The sequence below is a fragment of the Colossoma macropomum genome, unplaced genomic scaffold (genome assembly GCF_904425465.1).
Source record: "Colossoma macropomum unplaced genomic scaffold, Colossoma_macropomum, whole genome shotgun sequence".
Taxonomy (NCBI): domain Eukaryota; kingdom Metazoa; phylum Chordata; class Actinopteri; order Characiformes; family Serrasalmidae; genus Colossoma; species Colossoma macropomum.
The window spans coordinates 13,359,311-13,373,435 of NW_023494808.1; the positions used below are offsets into that span (position 1 = coordinate 13,359,311).

The window sequence follows — 14,125 nt, forward strand, 5'->3', positions numbered from 1 at the left end:
CATCACCACTGAACCAGGTGAAGCCCTCCTCCTTCGGATGCACTTTTCTGAAACAGTCCACTAGCTTAAAATCTTTTGCTAAACCCTGCAATAAAAGGGACGACTTGTCTAAATTAAAATCATCGCCTGCATTTTTTCTATCTTTTTTTTCTAAAACACAATTAAAATCCCCTCCCACCACCAAAGGTTCCCTCCCTAAAAGGTGGGGCTGCAGATCTTCTAAAAGTTCGCACCTGTCCTGTTTGTCGTTAAAACCATACACGTTAAGAATTTTAAAATCCCTCCCTAAAAAAGTCAAATGTGCTAAAATCGCCCGCCCTTCCCTCACCACCGTGCTGCCCTTCACCAAGATGTTAGGATTCTTTATTAAAAGGGCGACGCCGTCAGCTTTGTTGTAATGTGAGCCACTCCACAGAGAAGGGCCTGCAGACCACCGCTGCTCCCAGTCTCTGTATGACTGTAAGAATGGCAATGCACACTCCTGTAGTAAAAACACATCTGACTTTACATTACTTAAAAAGGAAAGGATACTTTGTGCTCTTATAGTGGCTCTCACACTTCTGACATTAATGGTCGAGATTGTGAGAGCCATAAGCAGTATGGTTGGGGGAACAGGTTAAAAACTTCTAAAAGATCTTCAAACTTATAATTAAAAGACTACAGAGTTACTTATTAAAAGGGAACACTTAAAATCACGTAATCTCTTGTGAGACCTGTTCCTCCTTAATCTTCACCCTTCTGGGTAAAGGAAGGGGACAGGACTCTCCAGCCCGTGGCCCCACAGAGCCATGCTCTTGTGGGGCTTTAGGCGTGGATGCTTTAAGCTCTATGCTGAGAAAAGATACCTCATTTGGCGAGCCAGTGGGCCACAGCCGATCCAGGTCTTCCGATGAGGAACTCCCTGGATCTTGCGTCGCCCTCTGTTTCTTCTCTGCCAACAAAGGCAGAGGAGATGCTGCCGGTCTCTTCCCAGCTTGAGCATTTGGGAGTGGGACAGAATCCTCACTCCCATTAGATGGTGGGCCCAGGTCAGGCACTGTTTCTAAAGAGGAGACAGGAGTATCCTCCCTCCCCTCCTGTACTTCTTGGTTTTCATGTTGGGAGGGTGTGGCCTCCCGTCCCCTCTCCTCGTGCACCTCCTGCTCGTTAGCCTGTCCCACCATCTCTTGGCCAGTCACAGAGGCTGGCTGGGGGTTTGAATTTCCCGCCAAAACCTCTGGGGCCGCCCCCTCTACTCCTTCCTTCTCTTTGTTCTCCTCCACCAAACCATCTACAGGGGCAGCCATCTTGTTAGCTTTGAGTCTGTTGGCAAATGATTTTGGGCAATCTCTGTAAAGGTGACTGGAGTCCCCACAAAGATTGCACCTCTTGCCATTGGTGCACTCCTCATAGGTGTGCCCAATTTCTTTACACTTTCCACATACAGTTTCTTGGCACGCTTCAGCTAGGTGCCCAAGCTTACCGCATTTGCGGCATAACTTGGGCATGCCCTGATAAAAAATGTAGCCACGATTCTGTCCCAGCACTATCATTGAAGGCAAGTGTCTCAAGCCTAGGTAACCGCTCGGGTCTTCCCATTGCTGAATGGGAACTCGCCACGAGCAGTTCCAAATGCCGTCCTCGTCCACCACCTTGACAGGCTGCCCCTTAACCGTGCAGAATCTCCCCAACCATGTACAAATGTCTTCTCCCGTCACTGTTTCATTGAACATTCTAACAATCACTACACGGCGTGAATTGTCAGAAAGTTTCTCAACAGAAAACATGGAGAACTGGGCTTTCACTTCTTCAAACCTAAGCCAGAAACTTCTAAACAAAAGTGCAGACCTAAAGCTTACATCGAATCCCTTGTTGCCAGGCAGAGTCAATATACAATTTATCTCTTCCGGTTTAAAATTCAAGGTTTGTTGGATGAGCTTCCTGGAGAAGTCCAATCTGGACATCCCCAGGAGCTTCCCCTCAACCTCCCGAAAAGAAAATCTTACGCTGTGGTGCCTCCCCATGCCGGCACGAGCAGCCGACATGGTGGAGGCACCAACAGCACACTAAGAACACTAAAATACAGTAAAAAACAATAAATAAACTAAAACCACTAAAAGGCTTACCTTAAGAACGACAATGCCTGGCAACAAGGGGTCCAATCTCCTCTTCAAACAAGCAGAAAAAGAAATCCACGTCTCTCCACGCAGAAATTTCTCTCTGACAGGTAACGACAGAAGCCACTAAACAGGCAACTGTCTCCCCACAGAGAGTCGATCGCAGTCTCGTCCTCTTGATCTTAGCCAAAAGGCCGAGAAGCGATAACCAGAAACCCGCACCTAGCGCGAGACCGGCCCCTCGCAAGCTCAAACCTACTGCACGGTAACAGCGGAGGGTCACACGTTAACCCCGCCCCATGCCAGGCAAACAACGCGGAGCGCTTCGATCTCCGGCGCTTGTCCCATCGGACCGGAGCGACCGGGCCAGTTGCACTTCGCCCCTGTTTCGCTACACAGCGCCCAATGCATGCGCCGTGTGCACACAGTTAAATGCGAAAGCACCTTTGCAAGAACACCACCCCCTGATTTTAAACACATCAAAACAGATTTAGCTCTGCCGTGGCAGAGCCTTCAAAAATAAGAAGAACTCGTCAACGTTCCCCTCCACGGAAATCTTTAGTAAAAAGCGGAAGATTTGTGCGTGAATGAAGAGAAACCCGAGCTATACCTGGAAGCGCCTGAGCCTATTAGCTAGTACCCAGCCCATGAGCGAGAGGTCTCTCCTGCTCCAAAGCTCGGCCTTGGCCTGTAGCTTTCCAAGGGCCGCGTCCCAGTTATTCTAGGCACAGTCCTCCCTCCAGAACACTACCCCCAAAATCTTAAGGCCATCTTGGCACAGGGAGAAGCCTCCCGGCACATTAGTCCTTCCTGCCAAGCTCCTGCGTACAGGACTGAGGACTTACTCCGGTTGACGCGGGCCCCGGTGGCGTCAGAGAACGCCTCCAGGACTCTTCCAGCCGCCCGGAAATCCTCATTTGTACTAAGGAAGAGCGTCAAGTCATCCACATAAACTGAGGTTTTTGTGCTCGAGCCCTTTCCTCCTGGGATGAGGAGACCTGTAAAAGTAGGCTCCCTCCTAAGTCTCTGCCAGAGGCTCCAGGTACAATACGTACAGGAGAGGTGACAGAGGACATCCCTGTCATACCCCACCCCTCTGCAACACCAACCCGAAGTGATGCCCGTTTATGCGTACGCAGCTGACCACTCCTGTATAGAGCAGGCGCACTGATGAAAGAAAGGCCAGACTGAAACCCATCACGTTGAACAAGAAGACCTGATCAACCTGATGAAAGGCCTTCTCCTGGTCCAGCCTCAGGAGAGCCAATGGCACTTTGCGCTGTTCCGCCCATGTCAGCGTATCCCTGATCAGGGCCAGGTTCATGGCAAACATGCGGCCTGGAACCACACACGTCTGGTCGGGGTGTACCGCTGTTGCCATGACCTCCCTGAATTGCAGGACCAGCACCTTGGCCAAGATCTTATAGTCTGCCGTGAGGAGAATGATGAGTCTTCAATTTGTTAGGTCGGTTCTGTCGCCCTTCTTAAACAGGAGAGTGATGTATCCCACTCTTGCAGTGGATGGCAGACATCCTGACGTACCAGCCTCCCGATAAACTTCCAATAAGTCGGGGCTCACCAGAGGCCAGAAGGTGCGATACCACTCTACTGGTAGCCCGTCAGCCCCGGGGACTATCCCACACTTGAGGGACAGCATGGCGCTCTCGACCTCCAGCAGTGTGAGGTCACCCTCCAAAGGAGCCTTGTCAGCCTCGGACAGCCGACCCGCCACCACGTTCAAGAACTCGGGTGCGTCATGCCCGATCGGTGTCCTGGCCTGGAAGAGCTCCCTGTAATATGAGGCAGCTACTTCCAACATCCCCTCCACTGTGGTGTGCATCTGCTCACCCTGTTTTAGGCCTCTGATGTGTCCCCTACCCTGCTGCTGCCGCATGGTGTCAAAGAAATAGCATGCTGGGCGCTCGTCCACATGCAGCTTCTGCCTGCTGGCCTGTATGCAGAAGCTATGGGCTTGAGCTACGTATGGGCCCGCAACGCCTCGCTGGCGACCCTGAGCCTCTCCTGGCCGCGCTCGCGCCAGGCAGCCTGCAGGTCCTGCACCTACTTCCTGACCTCTACCTTCCTCCTCCTGGCCTGCTCCTGCCCCCACCAGCTGTCCCCCTTCTACCAGTAGGTCTATGCTGACCAGGCAGTGATCTGAGGCCCAAAAAGGCCTCAGGAGAAAGCCTAGTATCTGGGCCCTGTTGGCCACAAATAGAAGGTCGAGCCGAGAGGCATCACCCCTGGAATTCCTCCAAGTATGACGATCTGCACATGGCTCGACTGCCCTGTAGGCATCGACCAATCCTGCGTTTGCCATCACCCGAGCCAGCTCCCCTCCCCGCCCCCGCCCCCCGTCCAGGTCTACGTTAAAGTCCCCTCCCACTATCAGAACCCTGTTTGTACAGAGCAAGGGCTCCAACAGCTGGAAAAAACCTCTTCTTTCCCTAGCTGTACAGGGAGCGTAAACTACTAGAGTTCTGATCTTCTCCCCTCTCCGTTCCGCATCAACGCTCAGAACCGGGGACTGAACCAAAGTGACTGCGAAGTCATGTGACCTGAACAAGATGCCCACGCCATCCCCCCTTCCATCACCCACCCCCCATACTGATGGTCCTGATCTCCACTCATTTGCAAATGAAGCTGCATCCTTCTGGGAAACCAAATGGCATTCTTGTAAGAACATGACATCAAAACGATAAGTACGTAAACTCAAGAAAACTGCAGTCCTTTTCATCTGTTGCTTAATCCCCCTAACATTTAAGGAAGCCACTGAAAACACACCCCCACCCGCTGGCCCCCATCCCTCAACCCACAGTCCCCAGTGCACTCCCATTCTCTGACCCACACCCGCACCCCCACCCCTGACTGCACCCTGCACCCTCCCAAAGAACCCACCCTGCCCCACAAACCTCCAAAACCCACAATCCCAGCCCACACCACCCCACCCCACACTCCCAGGAAACCCACCCTGCCCCACAAACCCAGCCCACACCACCCCACCCCACACTCCCAAGAAACCAACCCTGCCCCACAAACCGCCAAAACTCAGTCCCTGACTGTCCATGCCCCTCAGACCTCCCAGCTAATTGCTGGGCTTCTTCGGGCCCGTTTCGGCCCATGCTCCTCCTCCGTGTCCTCGGCTTCTCTTGTCAGCCGGCTCTTGGAAGGTCCCTCTGCAGGACCAGGCAGAGCCTGCAGGTCCTCCAGGCTGTCTGGGATGACCATGTCAGCCCAGTCTGCCCCACGGTGTACAGGAACGGGGTCCAGTTCCTCCAGAACCTCCACCCAGTTTATGGGTGTCCAGGTGGATGAAGGAGCAGGGGGTTCCTGCACTGGAACCGGCTCCTCACTTTGTGCCGCAGACGCTGCCTCGACCAAGGTGTCTCGGGCAACCTCCGGCTGCTGGACTGCTGAGAATGGAGCTACTTGAACCAGCTGAGCAACTGCACCTGGAGGCTGAGAGGCCTCTGGAGATGCCTGAGCCGGGGGCAGGGACAGGCTGGGAGCCGCAGGTGAAGGCACCGGAGGAGCCGTTGCAGGTGGGGCTGCAGCAGCCGCAGAACCCATCACCGGAGGAGCATCCTCCCAGACCTGAAGGTCATCTCTGAAAAGACTGGCAAAGGTACCTTGGTGGGAAGGGCAGGCCCGGAACAGATGCTCCCGACTGCCACACAGACTGCATGCCTTGGGTACCTCACAGTCCGCCGCCCCATGGCCCTCAGAACCACAAAAGCAGTACCTCTGGCCTGTACAGGATTCCTTAGTACGACCGAGTGCTCCACACCTCAGGCACTACAGGGGCTAGCCCGGGTAGTGCAGAAAGCCCCGGTGTGGCCCAATGGCAAAGCTACCCGGGGAATGCAACAGGCCTCCGGGTTTGGCTGGGTCAACTCGTAACCTCATCAGGCTCCTCCGCTTACCGTTCCAAATCCCATACCTGCCCCGCAGCTTCTCCCCAGCCGAAACCAAGGAGCAGTAGCGTCCCAGAAAAGCACTAATGATTTCATCTGCCACGAACAGGTTGTACAGGTGGACGGTAACTGGAACCTCATCCATGGCGAAGAGCGGCACCAAGTGGAGTCCTTGAAGCACCTCTTTCTCCTCCAGCCGTTAGCAGCAGTTCATGCTGTTGAATGATAGAGTCTCCCGAGAGTCACATGTTAAAACAGGCAATAGGCAGATTATGCATACAGTACAGCACTGATGTGTTGCTTGAAGAGAAAAAAGCATGCTCTGATATTAACTCCAGTAGCTTAGTGTGGACTAAGCTGGACTGAAACCCACTGTTTCTGGAGGACCTCAAGTTCTTTGGCATGAACTTGAGTATAGGCGGACTGTTTACACCTGTCAAAACAAAACAAACTAAAAACATTCGAAATGTCTGCAAGCCCTTTTTAACATGAACGTCTTGTGTTAGAGCAGAGGAAACCCTACAGCATGCAGGGCAGTGGACATCTAGGACTTGGATTGAGAAACACTGGCATAGACTGCTCTTTATAAACCTTTACTTCTTTGCTTGTTTCTCTCATGCTTATTTTATCACATTTGAATTCTATTAGGCCTGGGCGGTATCTAAAAATAATTAGAACGTCACTTTCTAGTTAAATCTTGAGTCACTCCGGAGTCCAGCTACAGATACCCATTAGTACCATTCACTTTTATATTTTCACTTTTCATACCTAACCTAACCACCAGGACACATAAGTTATACAGAAACCACTGCAAATTTTACTCCGTCAGTAAATAACACAGAGTGGAAACAGGACCTTACTCGACCACAGTCTAATGGCTTTTAAAGGCCTCATAACAACCCAATGTTTTAATAGTAACAGGGAATTAAACCTGACGTGTACATATTATTTGTTACCATTTTCTGGTCCTGTTTCCTGGCTGTAGATGGGGATCAGAGGCACCATCCTTAGTTCTAAAAGATCCAGGGATAGAGCAAGATGCTCTAGAGAAAAATCCAGTCACTTTGGCTTAGTTGTTTCACAGCAGCACGTCACACTGCAGAAAGTTCAAGTTTCAAAGCACTCAAGTTAAATTTAAAGTAAAATAAGCAGAAAGGGAAGAGCCATAGCACACAGTTAAAGCTAGCTTCACGGTGCGTAGTAGAGACAACAGGCACTTTAATTTCTATTTTATTTATTTTATTTACATTTATTTGGCTCAATCCAACTAATTGAACCAGTGGAAAATAACTGTGGCTATATTAAATACTTGATCAAACGATAATTAAATAAGGTATGTTTTAAAGAGGTACGTAGAATTAAAACAGCATTGCTTAATATTATAGCTAAAACTTGAGTACACCTAACTTTTCCCCACAACCAATCAGTTATACGGCCATATGGGAACAGATATCAAACAGGAGTTTTCCCCTTGTTTGTGTGCCAAATATTAGAGCACATTTACCTGATGCATTTCCCTTTCTAAGACCTGAAAATAATGGCGGTTAAAGCTGTGTATGAGCCACAGCATTCGATTTGTTCAGCTTTATATTACAAACTACTCCTTCTGTTATATATGACTGCTGAAACATCACTTTGCTCTGCTAGCTGGCTCTTTAGCATGCTAAACTTTACACAGCTAACAAAAACAAAGGCATTTTAACACAGTTCTACTCCAAATGAATAGCCAGACAAAGTAATTACTCTCACACATTATGTTTGTTATACTTAAACTTATCAAAATTTGTTTGCATTGCAAAGTTTGCGTGGTTAGTTGCTCAGCTCACTAAAGTTAGCTTGCCAGGGGCATTTGAATAATCTCTGTTTCCTCCTTCCCTTCTGTCGTGAATGGTCACTTGTGTAACATAGGTGAGACACACATCTGAGCGGTGAGTTGAAGTATTCGAGAGCAAGCTGGAAAAGTAATCGAAATGGGGTGCCTATGCTTAAACTGCAACTCACAAGACAGCTGTCAAAAAGGTACAGAGGCCTGTTCTATCTTTGAAAATGACTTACATATCATTTTTCAGACAGTGATGTCCCTACATCATTATAGGGTAAAGAGAGTGACTCTACTCAAAGTGCAAGCACACAGAGTAAAGTGGTCATTCTACAGAAACATCCATTTCCTAGCGTTTACAGATATATTACAATTAAAAAATGTTAGAATTATATACATACATCATCATCTAAACCGCTTATCCTGCTGGGTCACGGTGGGGTGCTGGAGCCTATCCCAGCTGTCATTGGGCGGAAGGCAGGATACACCCTGGACAGGTCGCCGGTCCATCACAGGGCAGACAGACAGACATACACAGTCACGCCTAGGGGCAATTCAGTATGTCCAATTGGCCTCACTGCATGTTTTTGGACTGCGGGAGGAAACCAGAGTACCCGGAGGAAACCCACGCAGACACGGGGAGAACATGCAAACTCCACACAGAAATAACCCCGGTCGCCCGGCCGGGAATTGAACCCAGACCATTCTTGCTGTGAGGCGACAGCTCTACCCACTGCGCCACCGTGCCGCCCCTGTTAGAATTATATATTTTTTTATATTTTAAAATAAAACAGTAAGTTACTTTTACAATTACACCTTCTTGAATCATGAATTTAGCAATATTGGTTTTTAAATCAATTATCTAGAATTCCAAGCACCACAGAAGTACTTGTCCCCACAGTCAAGTACAAAGGGTGAGCGCCATATTTTGAAGAAAAATAACGTTTTTCTGTTATTTTAACTACAATAATCTATACATGACTATGGAATATATAAATTGAATGACAAAACAAATGGCAAATAGATATGATAAAATATATAATGAAAGTTGTTGTCCACAGGAGTCGTGTCACTGGTGTTACCACATAAAAAAAAATACTCTGATGTAAATTACTGAAATAAGAATCACACTGATGACGTCACTTGACTTGTTTTTACCTATTTTCTCAGGATCTAAGAAAAAAGCACATGGTAAGTCCACTGTGTCTTTTCAGTAGTCAGAAATCCTAGATTTAGATCATGATTTCATATGAAGCTTTTTTTTATTTGAAGTCACTGGTATGACCTACTTCATTCTTAGGTACTTGCGAAAAAACAGAATACAAATGGATTAGATTACATATTTTAGTGGACATTACACGATTGACAACATGTGGTTTGATGCTCTGTAGCAGCCATTTTGTAAAACGCATTTTTCATGACAAATGTCACTGGTGTTACTGTCCCTTGTGTTACCTTTCTTATGTGTAACACCAATGAGGATTGGTAATACCAGTGACACCTATGGAGAGATAGAAAAGTGGACATTTCTGTAGAATGACCCAAAGGCAGAAGTCTGTAAATGACATAAGTGGCTGCTGTAGTGCAGCAGCTTAGCCACACAAACTAAAGCAGAAGCTCACTTTACTATATGATGAATTATTATGAGTTTACTGTGGTTTAAGTGTCCATATCTGGAGCACTGGCCTGATTCGGTCACCTCACATAAATTATTTCTGCCCGTAATTTATTCAGCTAAACATATACAGTAAACATATCGCTTCACTGACAAAGAAAGTTGCTAAAAAGTGGTGGGATGTTTGCAAATATCTCCGTACAATAAAAAACTCCCTAATTAATAAATTACTTAATACATTAATCACAAAAGAAATTGCTGTTGTTTTGTTTGTGTTCAGCAGTGGCATTAATAGTTGAGAGAAAACTGAAACTACTACCACGCCTACCTTCACCGTTGCCATCAGTGGTTAATGTAGCCAGCGCTTGATTATTGATGTAACGGATGTGTACAGGCCCAACACTTGGAGATTATCCAGTTCTTGTATCGTTGCTGACTGTACATAGTTCTGCAATAGATGGAAACTGGAATGGCGCAGGATCTGTTCCACATAGCAAGATGACATAAAACAAAGGTGAGCAAGAGTTTAAAATACATATGGAAAGTAGTTATTTTCTGACTGCATAAAATCAGGGTCCTACATATACTGCTCTCAAAACAGTGATGAATTAGTGCAAGTTTTAGAAATATGAAATACAAATATAAATAAAACACAGATATTAAATAATTTGATTGTCCTTTAGTATTTCAAAGAAATTATTTACAAATTCTTCGTTCAGGTGTTTCTCAGACGAATCTAGTAACAATTAAAGTGCTTACTGCACATTTTTAAAGGCAAGACATCAGCAGTTACCGTACCCAGTAGATTTATTAGCAATGTCATGATGGTAAGATCCTATTTTATTTATGGAATTACGTCTGAAATTACCTTAGACTGTTTTCGATGTGAACGTTTTGGGGGTATTTCCTGCATTTTGGCGCGTTTTAAGCATTTTTGCACAGTAAACTACAGATGCAATTCAAGAACCCAGCCGGCAGGCGGCGCTCTTCCACCATTTTGAAACCGGCGGCGTCCGAGTGAAACAAAAGCGATGCAAGTTAGAGATGCGCCCTCCGGGTTTTCTTCTCGACTTTACTTAATTTAATAAAGAAAGCGCCAGAACTTATGATGAAAGGACACAGAGATTATGTCAGATAATGAGGGGCAGAGTGATGTACTGAGAAAATCATTGCTGCAGTCAAAATTCTCTGAAAAGGAACCAGAGTCGAAGAGTCGATTCCAAACTTTTTGACTCTTAAACTGCGTCCAAAAACAGATACTACTATAGTATACATACCACACTAATAAACGGACTTCTGTTAGTAGTGTACTGTTTTTGACATACTACTTAGTGTGGGAGTATGCAGTTTTGGACGCAGCCTTGGAGTCATTTGCCAGGAGTCGTCACCGACTCCCAGACGCGTTGGAGTCGAAGAATCGATTCTTTTGGAATCGACTCCCTATCACTTGTTTAAATTACGCCGTTTAATTGCTTAAAATGCGGCGTATTTTACTAATTTAGTTTCGTTGCTCTACTTTCTACTTTCAACATTCTCCTCATGGGCAAAAAAGCTTATTTCGTGCAACTTAGAGCAAGCTTCCTCCAAGAGAAACTCCAGTTTCTCGCCAGCGCCCGATTTAAAGTCTAATTTAGTGCAGAAGCTCAGCAAATACACTCTCCAATGCTTCCATTCAAATTAAAGCCCAACGTAAAATATAAAATAAATATAAAATAAATACCGTTTACACATGGACTGCCCCCTAAATATTTACCTCGACGGTAATAATTAATACGAAATTAAAGCGCGAAATCACGAACGCCACCTCTCAAGTTAGCAAACCTAGCCTAACCTAGCAGCTAACGCTAGCTAGTTAGTCAACTACTCACATTCCTGCAGATTCAACCATGTAGCTCTATATGTCTTTGGATTCAACGACAGAATACGCAACACAGTTAATCTATGTACTTATGATGATTAATGCATCTGTGTATTAAAGGCTATCCTTTATATATATATTTTAACAATGATAGCATTTTTCATATATCTAGCTAACCTAGGTTAGCTAGCTACCCAATGTGGCATGCTAACCTACAAAGCAGTAACGTGCTAAATTAAATCAGAGGTAACTTACCAGTCACCCTCCAGCGATTAAAAAAAAACACAACAAATTTCCTCCTCTAAAAAACAATATAGAGTATAAATATTACTCAGATATCACCCTTTAGAATGATTAATTTGATTCAGATGATGCCCTAAAACTCTGTTGCTAGCTCTAAGAAGTTAGACTTATCGGAAAATCAACTAACGCAGCCGCCAGATTGACGTCGTTGTACAAATGCTGCGAGCAAAGGGCGGAGTCTGAAAAACGCCCAGCTGATTATCCATAGATATACATATCTAGATGCCGCATTGCCTGCTGTTGCCTATCTGAGCCGATACGGCTGTGCATCCGCCATGTTGGAGCGGTCAAGAGTCGCTTGTGAACAAGTTCACTTGTATTGAGAAATGAAGAGCCTCAGGATTAAATCAGCCACAACTTCCTTATTACTCCGATTTTCTGTTTTGTTATAATCCTCAGACATAGATTAATCTAGGTTGCACAGACTGCTCTTGGTAGCTTTTATTTCTTTAATAACTGATCGTGCTAAGTAGCCGTCCGGACCAGCAGAAAAGTATTCAGTCTGCACCTGACATTAAAAACCGAGTTTAGCGCGAGAAACATAATCTCACACACATCAGCAAATCCATCAGCGTGTGAATCACTTCCGATCTTAATACACATGAAAATAAAACGCCCAAAGACAGTAAGAAGGACGAAGCTGAAGCTGGATTCCTATTCGCCAGCTTCTTTCTGGTGCCTGAAGCTGCGCCATTTAAGGTGGAACGGGAAAATTCGAACAAGAAGCTGGCTGATGCACCATTTAAGGTGGAAATTCGAACAAGAAGCTAATTTCAGCTTCGTGTAAGGTGCTAATGTTAATCTATTATGAATATCTACACGGATTAAGGAATGCTATAATTTACATACAAAGCATTAACCATCATTGAAAATAAATAGCAACTACATAAAGTTAAGATCTCCTGAATAGACTATTAAATGAAATAAGCGTAATATAAAGTTCGAGAAAAGCAATCACATCAACAGGTTCTTTGTGCATCACCAACCACACGGCCATATCTACGCATAAACATCACACAAACAATACGCATCACACAGACATGAGCGTGGATCACTGCGTTCCCTCTGTTATATAATCATATTCCACTTTCTGAGCGCAGTGTTCCTGAAATAGTATAATTTTTGACAGTATCTTTCCTAAACTGTCACTTTGTAATGGTGCTGAATGCGGCATCCCGATATGTATATCTATGTGATTATCGCCCTTAGATCACCAACGAGCATCAGCTGAATGGCTCCCTTTTGGTCAGCTAAGCCAGCTCCTGGTTATTGGGCAGTTTAAGATCCGTACCCAGCCACGGCTATGCATCTGTATATCTAAAACAACTGTATACCTCTTACTTTTAAGAAACCCATCCTTGAAAAATGCTCATTTGAACTTCATTCAAGGGGCATTCTACCGATTTTTCTAAATGTTCGCATTATTCCGTTGTTGCGATGTAAACAAAGCAATTCAGTGTGGTTTGATGTAAAATGGTTCATTGGGTCACAGAAGAAAACGTTATAGACTCTGATTTCTTTACAGTGGCTGTGATGATAGGAACCAGAAGTCACAATGTCTACATTGTAAACATGTCCATTTTATTTAAGTCCAGCGTCAGAACCTGCACGTCTTCTGGGTTTTTTGTATGCAGTATTTGATGATTTCGTGGTAAATCTGAAAAAATACGTTTTTGGGGACTAGTTTGCCTCACAACGACCCTGCTGAAAAAAATCATAGAAGCCATTAAAAGTTTCTGTTGGTGTCCAACAGTCATTAATGGTATTTTGTGTTGTCCTGATGGGTTGATATCCTAGTGTAAAGGATTGTAATGGTTCAACAGGTTTCATCAGGTTTTAATCCTAATGGTTCTGATGTCCTTTTCTCAATCAATCAATCAGTCAATCAATCTTTATTTAAACTTGGAGTGCACTGAGGGAGACCCTCATTTACAATGCAGCCCAGCTACTACAGAAATCAGGGATTGGCCAAAATCTTACATCTTTTTTCTCAAATATATCATAAAACAAATTCTGAGGCATCATACAGAGTATTTGTAACCATTTTCACATTTTTTTTTTAGAGCTTTTTTAATCTACAGATGTCTGGTTCCTATCACCACCATTGTGAACAATTCTGACTGATAGAAGCCTGTAGATGTTGGCCTAAAACATATACTTTATAAAATTTGTTCATGGCAGAAGGGTACATGGCGTTGTAAGATGTAATAGCCCCAATTTAAAACGTAATTTTTCAAATGTAGGATTATTTTATAATTATATGCGTTACATGTGAAAGGCACGTGTAGGTTCACTGGTCATTTGGGTAGTAAATAAAATGGTTATATTTGCATTGTAGACTTTGCCACCCTTTGTTCCTATCACTGCTGGATGTTGGGTTCTGCTCTTCCACCTCAGGAGAGGCCATGATTTCTACTATAAGAAGCATTCTTTATTAACACCAACAAAAAAAAGCATGTGAAAAACAGCTAGTTAGCAGGGAAGGTCACGTCTGGCTAGGCAGCTCTGCTTCATGGTAGA

General features: G+C 45.3%; 1 non-coding gene across 1 annotated transcript; it reads right to left on the minus strand.

Moving 5' to 3' along the window:
• Positions 1 to 2,588: 2,588 nt before the first annotated feature.
• LOC118798489 lies at positions 2,589 to 2,703 on the minus strand. Its single transcript, XR_005006064.1, has one exon. It is a non-coding gene; the product is annotated as a U5 spliceosomal RNA (small nuclear RNA).
• Positions 2,704 to 14,125: the final 11,422 nt, after the last annotated feature.